Genomic DNA, 16,653 nt, shown 5'->3' with positions numbered 1-16,653 from the left:
TGAATGACCAACAACTGAAGCTGTAATATTTTCATGCAGAAGTTTTGGAATTTATAAGAAGATAAAAATGCAAACACTAAGACTCTTCCTTTAAACTTTCATCTTCCTAAACGTTTATTGAGACATAGACATCATAATCTACTCATCATGGAATATGTACGCGAAAAAACATTTTCATAAAATTCCTACCTTTCCAGGAAAACCCATTGTAAAGCATATATTTTAGATCAACAGCGTATCCCTAAATAATCTTGCCAACATTGGAACAGACACACTGGAACATTTTAAAAATGGGTAACCATTAATGAATAGCATATTAATATCTTTTTTCTTTATTAGGAACTTCCAAAATATTTAGTTCATAAGAAATTCTCAGATACTATAAAACCAAACATTTTATAACACAACTGGGAAACATTTTTGGGGGTTACTTATGCTGATGAAATAGTATATCATATGCCATTATAAATATTTACATTGTTTCTAATTTCTTCCAACTTGCAGTAAATATTTTATGTGGAACATGTATAAGAGATATTTCTAGAAGATAACAGTATCACTCAGGGTTACTACTTTCAAAATAGAGTTCAAATTCAACCTCCAAAGAACCACTGGGAGATCATTGTCAAGGGAAAGTTGTATTCCAGTTTATGTGAGGTATCCTGTTGAGAGACTTCATGATACTGAAAATATTGAGTCTTCTGGAATCCCCTGTAGAATCTAACACAAGAAACTGGCATAATGGCAATGAAAGTAATAGAATAATAAGCCAGCATCACAAGAGTTGACTTGTATATATTGAAAATGTATTATTTGCTTATGACTCTATCATTTCTATCTTATAAAATCTTCCTATGAATCCTAAGCAGTAGGAATTGTTATTCCAATATTGCAACTACAGAAACTGCTCCTAGGAGGATCAATAATCTTTCAAGACTGTAAGGTAGAGAATAGCACACCAGGCTTTGACACATGTCAATGTGGCTCATAGTCTGCACTCAACTCTAGCAAAATGCTGCCCCTCCTGAAGATGCCCAGCCACTCAAATTTCCCAAACCGAGTCATCAAGGGAAGTTATATCCTTTGAATTCTGAGAAGTCGCCTCCTACATAAGTACATTTGTAACTCAAAATGGTTCTCCTGGTAGATGGTTGGTCAATGTACCAGAGAGCTGGCAACAACCCTATTCTTTCTGTTATACCATTTGATATCTCTTCATCAAGTACAGTGCGCTGAAACCAACTGTGTGCTTATAAACAAGCCCAGAGACTTCATTTTTTTCTATGTTTGTCCTCTGGAAGAGATATAAGTACTTGGAGGGTCTAGAACACTTACACAGAATTAATTCAATTAGAAATGAATTCATTGTATTTTGAAAATTGTTGTTCTACTGAACTTCTGGTCTTTTGTTAATTTAGAAATGTAGAAGATACATTTAGTTTTCTGGTTAAAAATAAAATTTCAGGCCAGGCATGGTGGCGCATGCTTGTAATCCCCGCGCTTGGGAGGTGGAGACAGGAGGATCACGTAGGCTGGAAGCCAGCCTTGCTGGCTTAAGAGACCCTGTTTCCAAATAAAAAAGTATAAAATGGGTCTGGGAGTGTAGCCTGGAGGTAGAAGGGTTTCCAAGAACCCCAGTACTACCAAATAAAATAAAATAAGATAAAATTTCGGAACTTAATTCTTCATTATTCACCCAGCCAATATTTTCTAAGCACCCATCTATCTATCTAAGCTAGGCACTCTTCTTAAGTGACAGTTAAAGGTAAGAAAACTTAAATAACATCTGTCAGGGGCCTAGCCAGGGGCCAGTTGCAGTTTCAGAGGAGGTTTTGGCAGTGAGATCCCTGGAGAAGAACTCACGTGGAGTCGCCATCTGGAGGAGAACAATAGCATCTTTATTCTACAGATCTGTCCTCTATATAGGTTCCAGGCAAGATGACACATGTCATGCCAGCTAAGCGTGTGTTGCTTATGTAACTATATGCTCATCTGTGGCTGTGCCGAGCAAGTGAGGTCATTACTGACCTGTCCTTCCTCTGGGGCTATATAACATCCTAGTTAAGTAGCCTTGTATTTGTTTAGATTTTTAATACTAATGTATTAATTGGAAGAACATTAAAGGATGTTCATCAAAACGGGACAGGTATGGAAGTGAATCTGCACAGCAAAACATTCCAAAAATAACATCAGCAAATAAATATCATGATCAAACTCTCAAATAACTTAGATGGTGTTGAGTGATATGATTTTAAACAGAACTAACTCTTTTCTCTGTGGAAATATGCACGATTCACATATGGACATTTTCTTCCAGAAGATAAAAGAGAGCTCTGATTTGGTTAAACAGAGTCGACAGACGATTTTAATAGATGATTTACACAAAGAGTAATCAGATGCGTACCAAGCATACTATCCATGAATTAAAACAATTTCTCCTCCAAAAGATAAAAAGGCATAGTATCACAGGTGCATTTTATAGTCAAATGTGACTGTTAGCAAGAACATTGATTCCAGTAAGTCTTGTTGTACAACTGAGAAAAGATAATACTTTCTTCTCGTTTGTTGCTTATTTTTGCTTTCTTTTCTTATCATCAGGTTCTTTTAAACTAACTGTGTGTGTGTGTGTGTGTGTGTGTGTGTGTGTGTGTGTGTGTGTGACTGGGATTTGAACCCAGAGGAATTCTACTTCTAAGCTACATCCCAGCCTTATTTTATCTTTCATTTTGAAATAGGATCTCACTAACTTGCAGAGGGTCACACTAAGTTCCTGAGTCTGGCTTCAAACCTGCAATACTCCTGTCACATCCTCCCAAGTACTGGTATTATAAGCTTGTACCACCACACCCAGCGTCTGCTACTTAAAATGCAGACTTCTTCCTGTGTTTTCAGCAAGAGAGTGCTATATCTCCACTATTAAGTAGAAGGCTCTGGAGGTAGTGGGTGGGTCATGAATTTATTAACCAGCCCACTTTAACAGGTATTAGAAACCAAATGTCACTGGCATAGAATACTGTGCTGAGTACAAACAGAGTATGTACAAAATTTAAATGTAGGCCAATTCAAATCTCAATTTTACTTCAAGAAGTAAGAACAATATAAATCAGCTAACACATGAACTCCAGAGTACTAGATTCCCAAGATCCAATCTGCCATGAGTGGTTTTTAGCTCTAAGATACTGGGCAAATAACATAGTCTCCCTGAAACCACTATTTTTATTCACATAAAATTATAATACCAACTCTATATGGTTGTAGAAAGCATGAACTAAGAAAATATATGATTAAAGTGTTTAGAAGGGTAGCTATTTTGTTTATTCACAGTTATTAAAGATTGTTGTGGATTCCTGGATTGAAATAGTCCGACCAAGTATGTAATTAGGCATTCAGTAAATATTTATATCTTTTCTGCTGAATGTCTAGTACACCAATAGAATTGGGCACACAATTTAATAAGGCTCAGCCTTTGTCTTTAAAGGGCTTTCTTTCTGTTTGGGGGAATAATAAAATAAACATGTAATCTGGCCAGCCTAGAGTCTCATTGTAATGCAGTAGTAAAAAAAGATAAGGCTTTCCATATATAAATATCATAGACACACATACATATTACCTTTTTATACAAATAATAAAATTGAGTTCTACCCCACATGGACCTGTTTAAATTTTCCTATGGGCCAGTGGTTTTCTTGGTAGTCCAACTCATGGTTTTATAACAGTGAATTCCCAAACTAAATTAGAGTCAGGACAAGGACATAGGATGGTTCTTTTATGAAGTTGAATTCAAGCCATATGCCTTAGTCAGCAGTCAACTTGGCTGGGAATATTGAGCGAGAATATCCCCTTTAGAAAAGAGTGATATATTAATATATTTACATTAGTCATGAGAAATAAGGGAGGAAAGCACCGTTATTAAGGGCTATCTATCTTTAATTGAACTTTTCAAGTTTGCAAACTATTTCCAACTCTGGCAAGACAAGTTCTAGGGGACTGTGGCAGCATATGCATGCATGGGAACTTTGAAGCATTTGAAACTGTATTTTTTTCACCCCAAGCAGATAAGTAAAGCAGGCAAAGTATTATCTAAGATTTATTATTTTCTTATTGTTCTTTTAGGCTCATCATTTATAGTATGTTATAGTAATAGGCAGATTTCCTCACCAAATCAGCCTTTCTTCAATGGATAGTCTTTGTTGTAAGCACAGTGAAAGCAATCAGACACACTTATTTTTCCTCTATACCCAGCAAAATGGCATGGTTGTGACCTTACTCTCTTTCCTTACAATAAGGATAAAAATAAAGGTTAGTTATTTTGAATTTATTTGCATTTCCAAAAAAGAGTTCATAAACTTTCAAAGAAAACATTTTAAAAAATGATATCTATATGCACATACACATATATACAAACATCTATACACACAAGCCATACTTTTCTTAAACATTCTAACTAGATATTTGTATATGTAGAACAAAATCACATTTTTACCCATTACATACATGTTCTTACGTAAAAAAGACAAAATATTAATTATCAATAAAACTTGAAGTTAATATCTACTAACTTTACAGGAAGTAGGTTTATTTCACCTTTATTCAGATAAAAGCAATGATGGAAGATTTAGCTTTCCTTTATGCAAAAAAATTAAAAATTTTAAAGATCCAATTTTGAATTTTCTTTTTCTCATATGAACACCTGATTATCCCCATTATTTCACTTTCCCCTGGTATGAGATGCATATCTGTTCAAAATCTATAGAAATCTTAAAAAAAGATTGTGTGAAGATTGACAGATAAAACTATTCTTGAAAACAATTTACTATATTATTGAATCAGCATGTGGGACTGACCTTTTAGGCTTAGTATATTCATTTATTTAACAAGATGATGTTTCTCAAACATCTTCTAGTGTAAAGCACTGTGAGGTACTGGGAATCAGACAAGATGCATGCCTCACCATTTAAGTGTCCACAGTGTACTGGGAATGACAGTGGTGTAAAAAGATGTCTGAGAGCACAGAAGCACCATGTCAGACATATGCACAGCAGTGCACACATGCAGAGGGGCAACAATGAAACCAGCAACGGGGATAATGAACAAAGACAGCCACACAGAAGATGGCTTCTGGGTTCCAGGCTATGTACCTAGGAAGGGACATTCCAATAGAGGCAGAGGACATCCTCTGGAAACCGACTGGGGTGACAGGGGAAAATGGCAGGTTATAATATTGCAGTGAGAGGTAATAGTCAAAATTTGAAGAACATATCCAGTGCTTTGCACTGTGATTTATAGATATTATTCTTACTAAGTTAAATTAAACATTTTTATTTTATTTTTATCTTTAAAACTAAAGAACAAAAAACTTAGTTTATGTGACATGCTTCAGAGGGTTGACATACCTACTGGTGACAGCAAGTAGCATCTGCCTTGTCTTGAGAGTCAGTACCCTTTCCAGTGATTTAAGGTCCCCAAAAGTGTTGAATGATATTCATATCCTGCAAGCTTAGAGGAAACACTGAATGATTCTCATGTTTGCTCTTAATTCTACCTCCTGATAAAAGTGAATTATTTATTTATTTATTTATTTATTTATTTATTGGTGCACTGTATTCATACATTATAGTAGGATACATACTTTTGTAGACATACATGCACACTTTTCCCAGTCAGCCCCCACCCAATCCCCACCCCATTCTCTCCCTATCCCCCCCTCCCATGCTTGGCTTAGTAGTTGACATCTAGTATTATAGCAATTTATCCAAAATTAAAAATGATGATCTCACATAACAGTTTCATTTGTCTGATACCAAGCTTTTGATGACTTAAAGATAACATTTCAATATTTCTTTTTGCTTTCTTTCTTACCAGAGAATATTTTTTTTTCTATTTTTAGGTAAAACTCTTATATATTTATATATTTATTTTTCAGAAAAAAATCTATCCTAATATGGAATATGGACTCTAGGTACCCAAAATGATCTTGAAGAAGAACAAAGCTAGAAGATATATATTTTCTGATTTCAAACAATATAAAGCTACAATAGTTGAAACAGTGTAGTACTATTCTAAAGGCAGATATATAAACCATTGGAGTTAAATAAAAGCCTAGAGCTAAATTCTTCCCTATATTGTCAAGTTATTTTTGACAAGGTTTCCACGAACATTTGGTGGTGGGAATATTAATCTTTTAACTAAATATTGTTAAAAAATAATAATTACATGGAAAAGAATAAAATTGGACCCTTACTTAATCCCATATACAAATATTAACTCAAAATAGATAATAGACCTAAATATAAATCTTAAGACTGTAAACTTTTAGGAGAAAATCTGGGTTATTAAACCTCACAACATTGAAATTGGCAGTGATTTCTTGGTTATGATTTCAATGGCACAGGCAACAGAGGAGTATACAAACTCCCTAAAAAGTAAAAAAAATATTGTATATCCAAAGACAATGTAAACAGAGTTAACAGTTACTAATAGAATGGGATAAAATATTTCCAATTGCTATATCTGAAGGTATATTAATATTCCAACTAGAAATCCTAAAAATTAACAACAATAAAGGCAAACAATACCCTTTAGAGATAGTTAAAAGACTAACATAAATAATGAATCTCCACAGATAACCAATCTTAGTTGTCTGTTGGATGGAAAATCTTGTTTCTCTAGTTCTGGAGTGTGTTACCTATTTCTTCTTTGTAGTTAATCTCTTTGAGTATTTTCTCTAGTGCTGGTTTTGAAGACATAAATTCCTTCAGTTTCTGTTTGTCATGGAAGCTTCTTATTTCTCCATCTAATTTGATAGAAAGTTTTGCTGGGTAGGAAATTCTTGGCTGGAAGTTGTTTTCTTTCAGAGTTGGGAATATGTTACTCCAAGCCCTTCTGGCTCTCATAACTTGGTTTGGGAAGTCTGGAGTGATTCTAATTGATTTGCCTCTGAGTGTCACTTGGCCCTTTGCTTTTGTTGCCTTTAAGATTCTCTGCTTGGCTTCCACATTGGTCATTTTGACAATTATGTGGCATGGGGATCCTCTTCTCTGATCCTCTCTAAAGGGAGTTCTATAAGTTTCCTGGACCTGTGTACCGACCTCTTGCTCTATGTCTGGAAAATTTTCTGCTATTACTTCCTTGAAGAGATTGTTGATCCCTTTGGTTTCACTTTCTTTTCCCTCCTCTATTCCAATTATTCTTAGATTAGCTCTCTTAAAATGGGCCCATATTTCTTCAATATCAGATTCCTGCTGTTGGATATTTTTTTCTAGATTAGAAACTGTGCGTTCATTTTTGGATTGCTCATCTTCTAAGAGCGAGATTCTGTTCTCCATGTGGTCTAATCGGTTGTTTGTGCTTTGAATTGAGGCCTTTACTTCATTAATTGCATCCGTTATCTCTTTTTGGCTCTCTCTGAGTTCTTTTCGAAGCACCTCTATAATTTCTACAGTTATTTTCCTGATTTGATCTTCTAGAAATCTCTGATTTTCTGTTTTATCGGGTTCTGATGTTGTGGGGTTGTGGGCATTTATTGCTCCAGTATTATTCCTCTTTCCCATGATTTTGGAAGTTTGTGCCTTCTCTGGGTTCTTCCCTTGGGTCACTATGACTTCACTTAAGGTGTTCTGGATCTCGAGTCAGTAGTATCTCAGACCCCACTACTCCTTTACTGGGTTTTATCACAGAGTCTCCGACCCAGAGAGTCGATAGAGGCTGCTTTAGACTGTGGGGGTTGCCAGGTTGCACGTTCTCCTATGGTGTGATATCTCTGCCACCGCCCCTCCCCCACTGGGTCAAGTCCCAGGGAGTACAGTACTGGGATTTCTCCTCTGTGGCCCACAATTTGACTCACTGTTCTTGAGTACGCAGATGTAGCTGTACTGGCCTCGCTGAATTCGGTGCTGCTGCCGCCGGTGACAATATGGCGCCGCTGCTACTCCCTCAGCTGTGGGGCTGGTGTTTTTCTTCTTGGTTTTGATCTCCACTCTGAATCCCTGCAGCATGTGCTGAGCTTGGCCACTGGGAGCTTTAGATGCTCTCTGTGCGGAGAAATCCCGCCTGGCTGTTCTGCAGTGGCTCACCTTGACTTGCTGTATCCGTCCCATGAATTCGCAGGTGCTGCCGGCAGTATGGCGCTGCTGCCGCAACTGCTGCGTCCTCGGGCGTGAGGCCGGTGTATCTCCTCTGTGGCTCTGTTCTCAGTCCGCTTTCTCTCTGGAGCCTGGTGATTTTTTGTTTCACTGGTGATGGTGTTTTCTGGCTATGAAAGGCGCTGATTTTGTGGTAATGGAGATTTGTTGTTGGCGGGGCTCTTAAGCCCCACTTTTCTCGGTCGCCATCTTCCCGGAAGTCTCAAAAGTGAATTATTTATCTGTGAATAAACATTTTGCAGTATTAGTTTATTCAATTTTAAGACCATAATAACAAACTTGGTGACTCATAGTAGGTTTTTTCTTAAAGTGACTTTACATATACTATTTGCAGCTGCTTCATTGGTATAAAATAATACTAATTTACTTTCCAGTTTATTGTAAATAATTCATTAGGTTGGCTAGAAACTAACAAAAGTAAGAGGTAGAAAATAGCAAGTCAAAACTACCCTGAGATTTCACCTAACTTCAACTAGAATGGCAATCATTCAAAACACAAACAACAAAGGCTGGCGAGGATGTGCAGAAGTAGAAACTCTACTACATGGTTGATGGAACTGCAAATTAGTGCAAACACTTTGGAAAACTGTATGGAGGATCCTCAGAAGAATGGAAATGAACTTACCATATGAACCAGCAATACCACTTCTGGGTATCTACCCACAAGAATGTAAACCAAACTACCAGACTAATGCGTGCATATCTATGTTCATAGCTGCAGAATTCACCATTGACAAACTATGGAACTAGACAACATGTCCATCAACAGATGAATGGATTACAAAACTGGGATACGTACACAATGGAATTTAACTCAGCCATAAAGAAAACACAATCACATCATTTGCAGGGAAATGGATGGAACTGGAGAACATTCTGCTAAGTGAGATTAGTCAGTCACAAAAAAATAAAAATTGGATGCTTTCTCTAATATGTGAAAGTTTGGCAGAAAATGGGTCATAGAAGGAACTCTAGATGAAGAAGGAGATTCTATAGATGAACATATAAGGAAACCTGAGGGAATGGGAGGGGGAAAGAGGGAAATTCTCTAATGTTCATTATGTACTTTAACAAACATATCTAAGTCAGTAACTAAGCCAAATATGAGAAGGAGGGAGGGAGAGAGAATGGGGTGGGAATTGGGTAAGGGCTAATTGGGTGATGTGTGCATGTATGCTTCCACCATCTTGTATTCCATTACGATGACTACAATGTACCAATAATAAGTTTAAAAAATAGTAAAATGAAAAGAAAACTGGCATGGTTTAGATCAGGTACAGTTTCAGATTAGTCTCAGTCCCAGTTTAAATATTTACCTTTACTAATACAAGATTGATTTTCTCTTTCTTTCTTTTTATCTTTCTTTCTTCTCTCATGGAACTGAGGATGGAACCCAGGGACATTCTACCTTCAAGCTACACCTCAGCCCTATTCTTCCTTCTTTATTTTGAAACAGGGTCTCAGTGAGTTGCAGAGGGCCTCACTAAGTAGCTGAGGCTGTCCTCAAACTGGAATCCTCCTGTCTCAGCCTTCCAAATGCTGCGATTAATTACAAGTGTGTGACACAACTCCCAGTTTCATTCTTTATTTTCTAGAAAACTGTAGAGTGTATATTTAAGCCTAAGCTCTAGGAAGCAAAAATCCACTGAATTCTTTTGCTTTAGTACCAAGTTACCTCACTTTAGAAACCCAGTTTTGAAACTTTAAGAACAAACCAAGTTGCTTGAGAGAGGAACTATAACAAGTTTAGGGCTAGAATACAGGATCACCCTATTCCTCGGTGAGGAGCCCCTTCCATAGCCCATGTCTAGCCCTCCCTCAAGAGTTCAGTCATCACTTCTTTCCTGAAACTTCTTATTCCTGCACACATCTTATTACTGCTCTTGTACCATGAAGCTCCATTTTGACAGTAAAATATATCTTTCTGAAACTTTCCATGTACAACTTCATTTGGTTCTCTGAACCAAGAAAGTATACCCATTTCCACTCCATCTTTTAAATCTTCAGCTAAATGTCATGATCCCTCTTTTCTTAGGTCTTCTGTCTTCCTGAGGAAAAAATAGCAACATTTTTATTCATCTCTTACATGGCCTTCTCCATTTTAGTCATCTCTTTCCTACATCACATCAAAAATAAGCCCAGCACTCAGACTTGATCAGCAGAGTCAAACTCAAACATCACCGATATACAGGCATTTATACTTTCATGCAGGATGCTACCATTGAAATAGTATTTTTTCCTGAAACCACACATGTTTATTATCAAAAGATAATTAGCTAAATTTAACTATCAACTATAAAAGTAATCCATGTTTTCAAAAAATAAAATTAACTGATATAACATGAGATTACAACTTCCTATGAGCTCTTTGAATCATTTAGCTCTGTATATCACTGGCCTAAGGCATATGACAGTTGCCCAATATAAAAATATTATAGTCTGTTTGGTAAAAACATTTACAGAAAAAGAATGAATGCATATTTGACTCTGTATAGAGAAAGTGAGGTGATTGAAAGTGCCACCTCTAGCCATGGAGCATTATTTATTTTTCTCATATATCTTGATGAAGCTAAGAGTGATAAAGGCATACATGCACACAGCACTCATTGAGTCTCCCCCAATTCACACCCCACTTCTTCTCCCAAGCTCCCTGTGCTTAGCACAGTGATTGGCTCTGTTAAATTCATATATGTACATCATGTCCACTGAAGGGTTTCCCTCTTCAAGTCTTCCTCTCCCCTCCTATTTCACTCACTTAGATCCCCTCCTTTACTTCACCAAGGTTTCTCCTTTGTCTGGAGTTCATCCTGTATCCCAGTTTCTCCGTAGCTTTCTCATAGGAGGGAGAACTTCTGACCCTTCTTTTTTGTGACCAACTAATCTCAATTAGCATAGTATTCTCCAGTTCCATCCATTTCCCTGCAAATAACATAATTTTGTTCTTCTTTATGACTGAATAGAATTTTATTGTGTATATATCTCATAATTTTGTGATCCATTCATCTGTTGATGGGCATCTTGACTGGGTCTATAATTTGGTGGTTATGAATTGTGCGGCTATAAACATAGATATGCATGCATTACTATGGTAGTCTGGTTTAAATTATTTTAGGTAGATACCCAGGAGTGGTACAACTGGGTCATATGGTAGGTTCATTCCTATTCTTCTGAGGACCTTACACACTTTTTTATTTGATGGTTATTTTCTTGAATGCCTTGTATATTCTGGATATTAGACCTCTATCAGAAGAGTAGCTAACAAAGATCTTCTGTCACCCTTTTGGCTCTCTCTCTCTTGAGGTTTCTGATGGTTTCCTTTCCTGCAAAGAAGCTCTTCAGTTTAATGTAATCCCACATATTTACCATTGTATTAATTTCTTGTGCCTTTGGGGTCTTATTGAGGAAGTTTTTACCTGTACCTAAATGTTGGAGTGTTTGTCCTATGCCCTCTTCAAGTAAGTGAAAAGTTACTGGTCTAATTTCCAGGACTTTGATCCAGCCTGAATTTACTCTTGTGCAGGGTGACAAAATAAAATTTATTTATACTTTTCTGCATATGAATAACCAGTTTTGCCAACACCATTAATTAAAAGGCTACCTTTTTTCTAGTATATATTTTTGGCCTCTTTGTCAAAAATAAAATGGCCGTGTGAGAATTTGTTTCTGAATATTTTATTCTGCTTCACTGGCCTATGTGTCTTCTTTTGTGCCAATACTGTGCTGTTTTTATTACTATGACTCTATAGTATGGTTTGAAGTGAAGTATTGTAATGCCTCCTGCATGGTTCTTATTGCTAGAAACTAATTTTGTGATGTTGTTGTTGTTGTTGTTGTTGTTGTTGTTGTTGTTTCATATGAATTTAAAGACTTATTTTCCTAGATCTATGAAGAATGACCATGATATTTTTTGCAGTATTTGGGATGCAACCCAGAGACATTCTACCTCCAAGCTACACCCCCAGCCCCCCTTTTTTTAATTCTATTTTTAAAACAGGGTCTTCCTCAGTTACTAAGGGCCTCACAAAGTAGTTGAGGCTGTCTGTGAACTGCAATCCTCCTGTCTTAGCCTTCCAAATGCTGGGATTATGACGTGTACCACCATGCCCAGCTGACCATGGTATTTTAATGGTAACTGCATTGAATTTATAGATCACTTTTGGAAGGATGGCCATTTTGATGATATGTTCTGTCAATCCAAGAGCATAGGAGATCCTTCTCCCCTCTACGATCTTCTTCAGTTTCTTTCTGTTTTATAATTTTCATTGTGGAGGTCTTTTACCTCCTTGGTTAGATTTATTTCTAAATATTTTATTGTTCTTGAGATTATAATGAGTGAAAATGTTTTTTAGATTTCTTTTTCAGTGGATTTATGGTTGGCATATAGAAAACACGAATGGGTATTGGATATTGCTGAATGCTTTTTCAGCATCTATTGAAATGATCTTGTGATTTTTGTCCTTAGTTCTGCTTATGTGGTGAGTTACATAGATTATTTCTCATATGTTGAACCAGTCTTACATTCCTGGGATGAACCTGATATCATTGTGATATACAATTTTCTTGATGTAGTTTTCAATCTGCCTTGCTAGTATTTTGTTTACAAATTTTGTGTCTACATTCATCAACAATATCAGTCTTTAGTTTTATTTTCCTGATCTGTCTTTATTCAATTTGGTATTAACATGATAAAATATCATTTGTAATCACTCTATTGCACTTTAAGTGCATACTGAACTTGTTATTTACTAGAACTCTCCCCTCTCTTTAAACATGAACTGTTATCTATTTATGTTTCTATAAGCCTATCATCTTGTAATTTTTTTAAAAAATTAGAATCATAACTGGGCATGGTGCTATAGGCCTGTAATCTCAATACTTGGGAGACTGAAACAGGAGGGTCAAAGGTTTGAGGACAGCTTCAGCAGGGAATGAGATGCTCATTAACCTAACAAGACCCTATTTCAAAATAAAAAATATAGGGCTGGGGATGTAGCTCATAGGTAAAATACCCCAAGGTTCAATCCTTAGTACCACACACCAAAAAGAAAGAAGCATAATAATTTACAATTACTATCATTGGATTAGTTTAAGGTTCTTGAAAAGTTTGAAAATTTACTGTTATATATATTATATTTTTTTTGGCCTCACTGTCTTTCTCTTCCACCAAAGTGGCCAACATTGCTCTATTCATCCTGTTTCCTGGGGGATAATTGACTGAGACAGCCTGAAGTCTGGTTCCTGGACAACTTAGTTATTATAGATTTCCCAGAAATTCTAAGGCAAAATTCTATGAGGCAGGAGGTCCTGATAAATTTGATTTGTGCTGTCCCCAGGCTTCAAAGGGCATCCTGAAGGAGAAAAAATAACCTTTCCCCAAACACTTGTGATTATTGAAAATATTGAGGCTGGCATTTCATGACTTAGCTTTATTATATTAATATTTTTAACTAATTGGCAGTGACCACAGATGAGTCACTTGTAATACTGGTATGAGTTTCTGAGTTGGCTAACTAGGTTGGCTCTGAAATTTACTGTCAAAAAGTATATTAAATTCCAAGTGTTTATCTCAATTAACACTGAAAGTACATAAAGTGAGGCTATATATAATACAAGAATGATTCTTTTGTCTTGAAATTTTTGCTTTTAGACTCTCTGACCTGGCAGAAAATATTGGCTCCTCCTGTTTCTGATCCTAGTTCTTTCCACAAAATGCAAACACATGCCAAAACATTGTGCTAAACCTCAGTGTTTAGTTGTGTTCAGTAAGACCTCAAGAGATATTTGCTTTGAACTTGGTTCTAAAGATGAGCATACCTTCATGAGAATGAAAAATATCTCCTTACTCTCTATGATGTGGTTTGGCATTTTCAAGGTCCCAAAGTAAGCTTTATTCTGCATGGCACATTATATTCACTTTTCAAGACATAAGAGAAGCATTTCTTCATATAGAGCATCTTGGGACTCTGGCCTTTAAAAGGGTAAGAGTTTTAGACCATAGAGGAAAATTGTTCTGCATCAAAGAGATGTGAAAAAGCACTGCTATGTCCATACTCTGTGGCTTGTCTTAGATTTAATGAAGCATTCATATGTGGTTCATTAGGTTGTTGGGTCTGGTATCACTTTGTGGTTTTGTCCTTACCGTGTTTACTCTGCTGATTGATCTGTGAAGTCTCTCCTTTGCATCAATGAAACAAATTTCCACTGGATAAATTCCCCCTGGACTAAGAGGGAGACTTTATCTCTGCAGTTCAAACTTGCTACAGTTTTCTTGGACTAATCTCATCATTAATGAATTTGTAAATAAAAATTTATGTCAAGTCTGATGGAGTTTATTATGGGGTGACCTACAATTAGTGGCATATAATTTCAAAGACACCTTTTGCACCCATCTCCCTCTGTATCCTTTCCTACTTTTCTTTTCTAAATTTATTCTAGCCAATGACATGGCAAAACACCTTGATTGTCCTGGAAAGTACGTTTAGCTTTGATATTTTATCAGACAGGGAATTTTAGTTATTGTACCCGAATATTTTTTATGGTAGATTACTTTAATTGGCTTCTACTCCATTATCCTTATTCTTATTTTCTACCTTTAGTCCATTTTTGTTGACCTATAATGTTGGACCATAATCCAAGTCAATACAAATATACGTGTGTGTGTGTGTGTGTGTGTGTGTGTGTGTGTGTGTGTGTGTGTGTGTGTGTATGGATTGAACCAAAGGGTGTTCTACCTTTGAGATTTATCCCAAGCCCCTTTTTTATTTTGAAACAAGATTTTGCTAAGTTATTGCACATTGGCCTTAAACTTGTGATCTTTCTATTTTAACATATTAAGGATTAAGGACTGGAATTACCTGGCACTTAATTTTTAAAGTACTTCTTCTACTTTGAATTGGAATTCAGTTTTTGTTGATTCTAAGTAGGTATAAAATATGACTTTACCCCATATCTCTTTCTGCTAGAAATATCTCTGATTTGGCTATTTTAAGATATTCAAAATTGTTAAAGTTCTTCATATTTTATCTTCTAACCACATTGCCTACTACATTTTGTCCATTAAATTAAAAATCTGTGCCTCTTATAGTGATCCTCACTTATTTAAAATAATTGCATGGTGACTCTTGAGGTGCCAAGCTCTAAAATAAGTGTGATCAATGGTAAAGAGATCAGTGTGTCCATCCTCAGGGAGCCTCAGTGATATCCTTAGGCTAATCCAGGGCTTCACCTCTCCCCATAGTATGGGGAACCACGGGGTCAAGGAGACATAACTACCTGGAGTTTAACTAGAGCTAGGAACCAGGATATTCACTTTCTTATACAAATAATGCCAGACTTGTTCCCAACAACTACATGAGCCTCTTTTTTCTTTTTTTTTCTTTTCTGCAGTTCAACTCAAAGTTTAAAGAGTTTGCAAGAGGCAGATGTGTTAGGGTACATAGAGGAGCTTTTGAATAGGCAGGAAGAAATTGCACACACATGCACATAAAACCCTTGTGATTCAGTGTAGGGTGCTGGGAAAGGGGCAAGGGCATGGGGTCAGAGATCAGCTGTCCATTGCCACTCTCTTTTCTGCTAAGTAATGGTTATTGCTACAAGAATTCCACATCTGAAGTTGGCCCTCTGGGCCTAATTAATGGTCAGAATACACACACACACACACACACACACACACACACACACACACACACATATATATATATATATATATATATATATATATATATATATATATTATAGTTTATTGGTAATGTGAACCTCTGTTATCCTCTTTCCCTAAGCCCTGCAAATGTTAAAGTTGGGCATAGGGAGTCAACAATGGAGTATAGACCACTTTAGGCCATTTAAGTCAGTGAGGAGATTTACTAATAGTAGAGAGTCATAGAGTAGGTAGAAAGGTGGAGCAAGAAACACACACATGTAGTTCAGGGTCATGTTCCTAGGACAAATGGCATCTTAGCTGAGACCTGCCAGGAGTAAAATCTTAGTAGGTGATTTCTGGAAAAGTGCATGGTATATACAAAAGAACAGCTGGAAGAGAAAACGAAGGCTACTAACTGCTGGTACCTGGAGGTTATTCAGTGTAACTAGAATATTGAGGACATCTTGAGATGAAGGAGGCAGTCAGGAATGAGGTTTTGTTAAGGATCTTTTCTTACTTCCTAGTATCAAGAACTATTTTTTCTTGACTTCATTATTTGTTTCTTTCTATTTATGATGGCCCAAGGTTTTAAAAATAGATTGCAACCCATAGGTACAGATAAAAATTTCTCAACAGTACCCCAAAGGCACAAGAAACTAAAAGGCAAATCAATATGTGGGATTGCATGTAACTGAAGAGCTTCTGTTCAGCAAAGGACACTGTCAATCGAGAGCCAACAGAATGGGAGAAGATTTTGCCACCTAGTCCTCCAATAGAGAACTAATATCTAGAATATACAGAGAACTCAAGAAACTCAACACTAAAAAACCCCAAATAATCAATTAAAAATGGGCAAGTGAACTAAATAGACAC

General features: G+C 36.4%; 1 protein-coding gene across 5 annotated transcripts in view; it reads left to right on the top strand.

The window, feature by feature from the left end:
* The window catches only part of LOC308261871 (uncharacterized protein C8orf34 homolog), a gene marked incomplete at both ends in the record, with an annotated part of 438,078 nt that overhangs the window by 363,797 nt on the left and 57,628 nt on the right, over nucleotides 1-16,653 (top strand). The window lies entirely within an intron of this gene.

Source organism: Muscardinus avellanarius (genome assembly GCF_963383645.1).
Source record: "Muscardinus avellanarius genome assembly, chromosome: 4".
In the NCBI taxonomy this organism is placed as follows: Eukaryota; Metazoa; Chordata; class Mammalia; order Rodentia; family Gliridae; genus Muscardinus; species Muscardinus avellanarius.
The sequence above is the reverse complement of the archived record's forward strand: the minus strand, read 5'-3'. Positions and strand labels throughout refer to the sequence as shown.